The sequence below is a fragment of the Manis pentadactyla genome, chromosome 6 (assembly GCF_030020395.1).
Source record: "Manis pentadactyla isolate mManPen7 chromosome 6, mManPen7.hap1, whole genome shotgun sequence".
Lineage (NCBI taxonomy): Eukaryota > Metazoa > Chordata > Mammalia > Pholidota > Manidae > Manis > Manis pentadactyla.
Window position 1 is genome coordinate 128,992,423 of NC_080024.1, and position 11,335 is coordinate 129,003,757.

The following is an 11,335-nucleotide window of genomic DNA, read 5'->3' on the forward strand; positions in this document are numbered from 1 at the left end:
AATGTTTTAATGACCATGCAAACTGTACCTCTGTGGAGCTGGTTTTAAAAAAGATCCAAAGCAACTCACCAAAGCCCGCAAGTCCTGTCGAACCACAATACACGCATGCGCGGGGAGGTTGGCAGGCACCGCCCCTCGTGTCCCTGCGCGGCAGCAGAGGCGGGGCTGCGGCGTGCCGCCCCCCGGGGGCCCCACGTGGCTGCAGCGCCTCAGGCTGGGCTCCGGGTTAGGGATTTGCTTTCTTTCAGTGCTGTGGTCGCCAGCACTGTCCTGAGGCTCCGAGCCTCTGGCAGATGCTGCCTCTTCCACCTCTGTGTTCCAGACTCAGCGAATTACATACAGGTGCGTATATGCAGGCTTCTGGGCGTGGCTGGCGGTAAGGACTGACGCGTCCAGCAGCTGCAGGACGAGGGGAGCCTGCGAAGCCACAGAGGGGCCCGAGGCCCCAGGCACGTCGTCACAGACACTCACAGACAGAGGTCCTGAACAGTTGGCCCGACCCAGTGCACAATAAGTTGTGTAGTTCGCTGAAGCGACTTAGATTTTGAAAAATAGTATGGTGCTTTAAGTCTATAATTATTTGAAATGTGGGGTCTTCATTTCAGCAAATGCTTGTAACAGGAAAATAGAACTTGAGACAGACATCAAGAGGCAAAGGCCAGGATTTAAGCAAACATCTACAAACTTCGGAGCAGTTTCCTTGGCCTGGAGTAAGAACACATCCTCTACCCTAAGGAGAGTGACCTCGCTTTGAACAGTGCCCTCCCCTCAGAAAGGTAAACTCCTTGCTTTCAGTCCTGTATGCACCAGTTCTGGTGAGTTCATGCTTCTTGACTTAGGAGAAAGCCAAATTGGTATCCTGGGACTATTGTGATTATTTTTCTTGGCTCAGGTGAGGAAATTCCCTCCCATTCCAAAATATATGCTAGGAATGCCTAGGGGTTCTAGTCCATATTTTAGGATTGCTGCTTTCAGGTGAAGATTTTGGATTGTCCTTCCTTAGAGAAAAATACCACATCCACCCTTCGCCACTGAACCAGCAGAATTCGTCTTCAGATTTCTGTTGGGCATGTATGCAGGCACCAGAGGGGTACCTTACCAGCATCCCACTGAATCCAAAATCTGCTTAGAACTTGTTTTCAAACGTTGTTACACTTCCCTGTGAGAGCATTTATATCCCAGCCCACCACAACTAAACGACTCACTTCTGCCATACCCACTCATACTGGTAGTATTACCAGAATCTCAGTAGTCCCTGAGACATCAGTACCCCCTATTTAGTCTTTCACAAGATGAGAATCTCAGAAAATGTAATTAATATCATCACAGCCAGTTCTTAATAATATGACCCCCTACCTCCCTGGATGCTCCTTCTCAGTCTCCTTCATGGGCTTTTTCTCTTCTGATAAACCTCTGTCACTGGACTTGTCACAGTGCTTGTGGCCGGGACCCACTGTTCTTTCTGTCTGCACTTGTAGAAGTGATAATCCAATACTGTGGAGTTAAATCTCATTTACATGCTAATGACCACGGCCAAGTTCATGGACATGCTGCCTGTACACTTGTACAAGCCACCACATTCAGAGGGCCCTGAGCTTAGCCCAGTGCTTTCCTGTGGCTTTTTTAAAAGCCTTAGTAATTTTATGTTTGAGTTGGTGTTTTGTAAGTGAAGGCTGATGGGACAGTGAATGCTGTAAAGGAGCAGAAGAGATAGATGCCTGCAGTATGTGTATCTGCCGCCTTCCTTGCAGTTAAGCCCCATCCAGTGCACAAAAGCACCTGTTATGAGGCTTCATCTGCAACTTTTATTTTTTTAAATTGACCTATAATTGCCATATAACATACAAGTTTAAAGTATACAGTGTGTTTGGTACATTTATATATTGCGATGGGATTACTAAAGTAGCGTCAGCTATCATCTTTTTCATGTAACATATCATTTTTGTGTGTTCAGATTTAGTCTTTTAGTAACTTTGAAATATTTAAAACAGTATTGTTGACTGTAATCACTACATTGGATCTCCACAGCTTATTTACTAGTTGTAAGTTAGTACCCTTAAATGTCTTCCTAATTCCCCCACTCCTCAGCCCCATTCTTATTTCTGTTTTCACAAGTTCAGTTTTTTTTAAGATTCTATGTGTAAGTGTTTCTACATATATTCTACATTTACATATGCAAGATACTACTTATACAGTATCTTAACACCAAAACCACAAGCAACAGGAGAAAAAAAGAGGTAAGTTGGACTTCACCAAGATTAAAAACTTCTGCTTGAAAATAAAACCATTAAGAAAGTGAAAAGATAACCCACTCAATGGGAGAAAATATCTGCAAGTCACATTTGATGATGGTTTTGTATCTAGAATACGTAAAGAACACCTTCAGTTTAGCAAAAGCTCAATTGAAAAGTGGGTAAAGGACCTGAGTAGACATTTCTCCAAAGAAGATGCTCAAATGGCCAAATAAGCACATGAGAAGATGCTCAACATTATTAGTCACTGAGGAGATGCCACTTCATTCCCACTAGGAGAACTATAATACAAAAGACAGATAATAATTGTTGATGAGGCTGTAGATTGGAACCCTCATATGCTGCTGGTGGGACTAAAATGTTCAGGCTACTTTGGAAAACAGTTCAACAGTTCCTCAAAATGTCAAACATAGCATACTACCTAGCAATTCTACTCCTAGATATAGCCCAGAGAAATGAAAGCGTAAGTCTACCAAAAACTTGTATACAAGTGTTCATAGCAGCTTTATTTATAATGACCAAAAAAGTAGAAACAACCCAAATACCCACAAACTGATGAATGGATAAACCATTGTGGTATATAGTACAATGGAAATTATTCATAAGTAAAAAGGAATGAAGTTTTGATACATGTTACAATATGGGTGAACCTTAAGAACGTGAAGTGAAAGAAGCCAGCTACAAAAGATCACATACTGTTTGGCTTAATTTATATGAAATATCCAGAATGGGCAAATCTCTATAGAAAGAAAGTGGATTAGTGCCAATGGATAGGTTGCATAGGATACACAGACCTAGATAATAGAGGTATAAGATAATGGTGATGATTCAAAAGAAGGAAGACAGGTAATGCAAACCAAGGGCTCTAAGCAAAGGACCCCCCAAGGAGGTGAGAAGGCGTGCCATTGCCAATGGATAGGAGAAGGGAACAGGGAATGGGTGCTAGGGGTATGGGATTTATTTGGGGAATGACAAAAATATTCCAAAATTAGGTAGAGGTCATGAGTGCACAACTGTGTGTTATTGTATGTAAATTACATTTCAATAAAACTATTGAATAAAAATTCAATAAAAACACAAGGTTATAAAGAATTGGTGAAATCACCTATGGAAAAAAGTGTTAAAAAAGGAAATAGAAGGTACACAAGACTGATATGGTAGAAACTTCCACATTTAGAGGCTGGATATGATAGGAGGAGCAGGCAAAGGAGACTGAGATGGAAAGGCCAAAGAAATAGGAGAAATGCATGAGTGTGTGGTGACACAAGTCAATTAGAAGAGTATCTCAGGTCAACAGGAATATTACTGAGAGATTAGTAAATTGATATGAGAAGATGGTGTTTGTGTTTAGTAAAGTATTATTACCTTTATCGCCTATTAGACTGTAAGCTCTTTGAAGGCAGATCAATACAATTATCTGTATTCAGCAGTAGAGACAGTAGAGAGCAGGCTGGAGTGGACAGACAGGTGAAGGACTGGAGAAGATTGTAGGCAGTCCTTCTGACTATATTGAAGGAGCAGATAATAAGGGGATAGAAGAGAATATTGGGCAAAGGGATTTTTTTTAAAAAACAGACCTACATAATAGAGCTATAAGATAATGGTGATGTTTCAAAAGAATGAAGACTGATAATGCAAATGGAGGCTCTAAGCAAAGGAATCCCCAAGAAGGTGAGAAGGCATGTCATCCCAGAGACTAGTGGAAAAATTGGTTTTGATGGGAAGAGACTGATTTTCCCATTGTAAGAGGAGGGAGAAGATATAAGATGGTTAATGAATTTGAGGGAGTTTTAATTTGAAGATTCTTTTTCCAATGTAATAGTAGGAAAAATTATTAGTTGGGACAGAGGAGGAGAGGTATAGGGGGTTTGAGGGGAGATTATATTGCAGAATGATTATTAAAATAAGGTGAGTTAACATAATTCATCACCTTACATAATTAAAAATGTGTGTGTGAGGGATCTTTTAGCAACTTCCAGATATACAGTATTGTTAACTATAGTAGCCTTGCTGTACATAAAATTCCTAGAACTTACTCATCTTGTAACTGGAAGTTTTTATCCTTTAACCAACTCCACCCACTCCCTCATATGTGGAAACCACCAATTTATTTCTATGGGTTCATTTCTTTTTTTAGATTCTACATTTAAATGAGATCATACAGTATTTGTATTCTCTGAATTATATCACTTAGCATAATGCCCCCGAGGTCCATCCATGATTTTTTTTTGGTATTATTAATATAAAATCACATGGGCAACATTATGGTTACTAGATTCACCCCATTATCAAGTTCCCACCACATACTCCATTACAGTCACTGTCTATCAGTGTAGTAAGATGTTATAGAGTCACTACTTGTCATCTCTGCTAAACTGCCTTCCCCGTGGCCAACCCCCCATGTTATGTGTGCTAATCATAATGTCCCTTATATTCCCCTTCTCCCTCCCTTTCCACCCACCCTCCCCAGTCCCTTTCCCTTTGGTAAATGTTAGTCCATTCTTGGGTTCTGTGAGTCTGCCACTGTTTTGTTCCTTCAGTTTTTGCTTTGTTTTTATGCTCCACAGATGAGTGAAATCGTTTGATACTTGTCTTTCTCCTCCTGGCTTATTTCACTGAGCATAATACCCTCTAGCTCCATCCATGTTGTTGCAAATGGTAGGATTTGTTTTCTTCTTTTTTTTTTTAGACTCCTGCAGCCTCTATAAGCCTCAGTAGTTTTATTTTTTAAATGTAGGTAATAACATTACCTATTTCACATAGTTGTTACTCTTAACTACTTCTACTCCTACAGCAGGTTCTGTTATACATAATCATATGCATTCTGTGTCCATTATATACATTATGATTCTTTGTATGGACTTCCTTGTAAAAGGTCCTAGAAATTTTACATTTACCCTGTACTCTCCAGGGTAAAGCTAGAGCAGTAGGAGAACTCGAGTGCCCCTGTGAGAGCTCCAGGTCAGGGGTGCTTAGCCCTGCTCACACCCTGGAATTGCCTGTAGAGCTTTACGAACTGTTGATGCCGGGACCCCACCCCCAGGGCTATTAAACTATTTGGTCTGGGATATGGCCTGGGTAATTTTTTTTTTTTTTTGTGAGGGCATCTCTCATATTTATTGATCAAATGGTTGTTAACAACAATAAAATTCTGTATAGGGGGGTCAATGCTCAATGCACAATCATTAATCCACCCCAAGCCTAATTTTCATCAGTCTCCAATCTTCTGAAGCATAATGAACAAGTTCTTACATGGAGAACAAATTCTTACATAGTGAATAAGTTACATGGTGAACATTATAAGGGCAGTCATCACAGAAGCTTTTGGTTTTGCTTATGCATTATGAACTATAAATAGTTCAAATATGAATACTCATTTGATTTTTATACTTGATTTATATGTGGATACCACATTTCTCTCTCTATTATTATTATTTTTAATAAAATGCTGAAGTGGTAGGTAGATACAAGATAAAGGTAGAAAACATAGTTTAGAGTTGTAAGAGAGCAAATGTAGATGATCAGGTGTGTGCCTGTAGACTATGTGTTAATCCAAGCTAGACAAGGGCCATAAAATATCCATGTATGCAGAAGATTTCTCTCAGAACAGGAGGGGTGAGGTTCTAAGCCTCACCTCTGTTGATCCCCCTTTTTCTCACCTGATGGCCCCCCTGTGACTGTGCCTGTCTTAGGTTGTTCCTCCCTTGAGGAATCTTACCCGTCTCTGACTAACCAGTCATCTTCCAGGGCCATACAGGGAAATGTTAAGTTGGTAAGTGAGAGAGAAGCCTTATTGTTTGAAAAGGTTAGCTTTTTACTTCTTTGCATATTTATGCCCTGTGGCTTCTATGCCCAGCATTTGTCTTGAGTGTCTTTACCACTTGGAAGAATTATGATACTCGGTAAATTCGATATGAGGCATGAATTCTATTTAAGGGTTGTAGTTAGGAAGGAAGAAGAAAAGCTATAGAAGTAGCAGGCGGAAGAAAACATGGGAAGATTGATTATTTCTTTGACATATCTTCTTGTAGAGTAACTTCAGCATGGATAGGTTTTAAACTACTAATTAAATTGCGCACACACATTAACATAATAGGAGTACAGTTACGTAACCGAAGCAAATGGCTGTAATTACCAGCCATCTCCAGTGAAACCAAGAAAACCAGATAGGCACCTTAGGCGTTTGTGAAAACTTATCTATGATATGGTGGATATTGTCCAACTGAACTTGAACAGTCTGAGAGAAATCAGACAAAGCAGTCCATTCCTGGGGACTGTTCACATCCCATATGTTCTTTTAACAGTAAAGTCTGTAGTTGTAAGATTTTGGAGAGCTACAATTTGCAGTTCTCCTAATTCTTGGTTGAGTTCCAACAGTATAGATCCAGTCAAATTTGTTGTTTTACTGTCTGCACAGGCCAGCTTAGATATCTCCTTCCTCATTCCCATGGCAAGTCCAGGAACTGGTGGGATGAGTGCATCTACAGCTGTGGCAGTGCCTGGATCTTTGTTGGGGTTTTTTGATGATCATCTTCTGGCATGAGTCTTCCCGAGAGTGCTGATGTTGGAAGTTCTTTTTCATATCATATCTTAGTTCATTTTCGGGGTAGCCAAATTAGGCTTTGATCCTCTGTATAAACACAAACAGACCCTTTGCCTACACTTTTATATGCCCTTTATATCATTGTGTAGAACTCATTGGAGTTCACCACAGGAACTTCTTTTTTTTTTTTTTATCATTAATCTATGCTTACATGACGAATATTTTGTTTACTAGGCTCTCCCCTATACCAGGTCCCCCCTATATACCCCTTTACAGTCACTGTCCATCAGCATAGCAAAATGTTGTAGAATCACTACTTGCCTTCTCTGTGTTGTACAGCCCTCCCCCTGCCTCCCCCCACATTATACATGCTAATTTTAATACCCCGCTTTTTCTCCCCCCCCCTTATCCCTCCCTACCCACCCATCCTCCCCAGTCCCTTTCCCTTTGGTACCTGTTAGTCCAATCTTGAGTTCTGTAGTTCTGCTGCTGTTTTGTTCCTTCAGTTTTTCCTTTGTTCTTATACTCCACAGATGAGTGAAATCATTTGGTATTTATCATTCTCCACTTGGCTTGTTTCACTGAGCATAATACCCTCCAGCTCCATACATGTTGCTGCAAATGGTAGGATTTGCCCTTTTCTTATGGCTGAGAAGTATTCCATTGTGTATATGTACCACATCTTCTTTATCCATTCATCTATCGATGGACATTTAGGTTGCTTCCAATTCTTGGCTATTGTAAATAGTGCTGCGATAAACATAGGGGTGCATTGGTCTCTCTCATACTTGATTAATGCATTCTTACGGTAAATTCCTAGGAGTGCAAATCCTGGGTCAAATGGTAGGTCTGTTTTGAGCATTTTGATGTACCTCCATACTGCTTTCCACAATGGTTGAACTAATTTACATTCCCACCAGCAGTGTAGGAGGGTTCCCCTTTCTCCACAGCCTCGCCAACATTTGTTGTTGTTTGTCTTTTGGATGGCAGCCATCCTTACTGGTGTGAGGTGATACCTCATTGTAGTTTTAATTTGCATTTCTCTGATAATTAGCCATGTGGAGCATCTTTTCATGTGTCTGTTGGCCATCTGTATTTCTTTTTTGGAAAACTGTCTGTTCAGTTCCTCTGCCCACTTTTTAATTGGGTTATTTGTTTTTTGTTTGTTGAGGCATGTGAGCTCCTTATATATTCTGGATGTCAAGCCTTTATCGGATGTGTCATTTTCAAATATATTCTCCCATACTGTAGGGTTCCTTTTTGTTCTATTGATGGTGTCTTTTGCTGTGCAGAAGCTTTTCAGCTTATATAGTCCCACTTGTTCATTTTTGCTGTTGTTTTCCTTGCCCGGGGAGATATGTTCAAGAAGAGGTCACTCATGTTTATGTCTAAGAGGTTTTTGCCTATGTTTTTTTCCACGAGTTTAATGGTTTCATGACTTAACATTCAGGTCTTTGATCCATTTTGAGTTTACTTTTGTATATGGGGTTAGACAATGGTCCAGTTTCATTCTCCTACATGTAGCTGTCCAGTTTTGCCAGCGCCGTCTGTTGAAGAGACTGTCATTTCGCCATTGTATGTCCATGACTCCTTTATCAAATATTAATTGACCATATATGTCTGGGTTAATGTCTGGATTCTCTAGTCTGTTCCATTGGTCTGTGGCTCTGCTCTTGTGCCAGTACCAAATTTTCTTGATTACTATGGCTTTATAATAGAGCGTGAAGTTGGGGAGTGAGATCCCCCCTACTTTATTCTTCTTTCTCAGGATTGCTTTGGCTATTCGGGGTCTTTGGTGGTTCCATATGAATTTTTGAATTATTTGTTCCAGTTCACTGAAGAATGTTGCTGGTAGTTTCATAGGGATTGCATCAAATCTGTATATTGCTTTGGGCAGGATGGCCATTTTGACGATATTAATTCTTCCTAGCCACGAGCATGGGATGAGTTTCCATCTGTTAGTGTCCCCTTTAATTTCTCTTAAGAGTGACTTGTAGTTTTCAGAGTATAAGTCTTTCACTTCTTTGGTTAGGTTTATTCCTAGGTATTTTATTTTTTTTGATGCAATTGTGAATGGAGTTGTTTTCCTGATTTCTCTCTCTGTTGGTTCATTGTTAGTGTATAGGAAAGCCACAGATTTCTGTGTGTTGATTTTGTATCCTGCAACTTTGCTGTATTCCGATATCAGTTCTAGTAGTTTTGGGGTGGAGTCTTTAGGGTTTTTTATGTACAGTGTCATGTCATCTGCAAATAGTGACAGTTTAACTTCTTCTTTACCAATCTGGATTCCTTGTATTTCTTTGTTTTGTCTGATTGCTGTGGCTAGGACCTCCAGTACTATGTTATATAACAGTGGGGAAAGTGGGCATCCCTGTCTAGTTCCCGATCTCAGAGGAAAAGCTTTCAGCTTCTCGCTGTTCAATATAATGTTGGCTGTGGGTTTTTCATAGATGGCCTTTATTATGTTTACGTATTTGCCCACTATTCCCATTTTGCTGAGAGTTTTTATCATGAATGGATGTTGAACTTTGTCAAATGCTTTTTCAGCATCTATGGAGATGATCATGTGGTTTTTGTCTTTCTTTTTGTTGATGTGGTGAATGATGTTGATGGACTTTCGAATGTTGTGCCATCCTTGCATCCCTGAGATGAATCCCACTTGGTCATTGTGTACAGTCCTTTTGATGTATTTTTGAATTTGTTTTGCCAATATTTTGTTGAGTATTTTTGCATCTACGTTCATCAGGGATATGGTCTGTAGTTTTCTTTTTTGGTCGGGTCTTTACCTGGTCTTGGTATTAGGGTGATGTTAGCTTCATAGAATGAGTTGGGAGTATCCCCTCCTCTTCTATTTTTTGGAAAACTTTAAGGAGAATGGGTATTATGTCTTCCCTGAATGTCTGATAAAATTCCGACGTAAATCCATCTGGCCTGGGGGTTTTGTTCTTTGGTGGTTTTTTGATTACCGCTTCAATTTCGTTGCTGGTAATTGTTCTGTTTAGATTTTCTGTTTCTTTCTGGGTCAGTCTTGGAAGGTTGTATTTTTCTAGGAAGTTGTCCTTTTCTCCTAGGCTTCCCAGCTTGTTAGCGTATAGGTTTTCATAGTATTCTCTAATAATTCTTTGTATTTGTGTGGGGTCCATCATGATTTTTCCTTTCTCGTTTCTGATACTGTTGATTTGTGTTGACTCTCTTTTCCTCTTAATAAGTCTGGCTAGAGGCTTATCTATTTTGTTTATTTTCTCGAAGAACCAGCTCTTGGTTTCATTGATTTTTGCTATTGTTTTATTCTTCTCAATTTTATTTATTTCTTCTCTGATCTTTATTACGTCCCTCCTTCTACTGACCTTAGACCTCATTTGTTCTTCTTTTTCCAATTTCGATAATTGTGACATTAGACCATTCATTTGGGATTGCTCTTCCTTTTTTAAATATGCTTGGATTGCTATATTCTTTCCTCTTAAGACTGCTTTTGCTGTGTCCCACAGAAGTTGGGGCTTAGTGTTGTTGTTGTCATTTGTTTCCATATATTGCTGGATCTCCATTTTGATTTGGTCATTGATCCATTGATTATTTAGGAGCGTGTTGTTAAGCCTCCATGTGTTTGTGAGCCTCTTTGCTTTCTTTGTACAGTTTATTTCTAGTTTTATGCCTTTGTGGTCTGAAAAGTTGGTTGGTAGGATTTCAATCTTTTGGAATTTTCTGAGGCTCTTTTTGTGGCCTAGCATGTGGTCTATTCTGGAGAATGTTCCATGTGCACTTGAGAAGAATGTATATCCTGCTGCTTTTGGATGTAGAGTTCTATAGATGTCTATTAGGTCCATTTGCTCTACTGTGTTGTTCAGTGCCTCCGTGTCTTACTTATTTTCTGCCCAGTGGATCTATCCTTTGGGGTGAGTGGTGTGTTGAAGTCTCCTAGAATGAATGCATTACATTCTATTTCCTCCTTTAGTTCTATTAATATTTGTTTCAGGTATGTTGGTGCTCCTGTATTGGGTGCATATATATTTATAATGGTTATATCCTCTTTATGGACTGAGCCCTTTATCATTATGTAATGTCCTTCTTTGTCTTTTGTTACTTTCTTTATTTTGAAGTCTGTTTTGTCTGATACCAGAATTGCAACACCTGCTTTCTTCTCTCTGTTGTTTGCTTGAAATATCTTTTTCCATCCCTTGACTTTGTCTGTGCGCGTCTTTGGGTTTGAGGTGAGTCTCTTGTAAGCAGCATGTGGATGGATCTTGCTTTTTTATCCATTCTATTACGCTGTGTCTTTTGATTGGTGCATTCAGTCCATTTACATTTAGGGTGATTATTGAAAGGTATGAATTTATTGCCATTGCAGGCTTTAAGTTTGTGGTTACCAAAGGTTTAGGGTTAGCTTCTTTACTATCTTACTGTCTAGCTTAACTCGCTTGTTGAGCTATTATAAACACAGTCTGATGATTCTTTATTTCTCTCCCTTCTTATTCCTCCTCCTCCCTTCTTCATATGTTGGGTGTTTTGTTGTGTGCTCTTTTTAGGAGTGCTAGCATCTAGA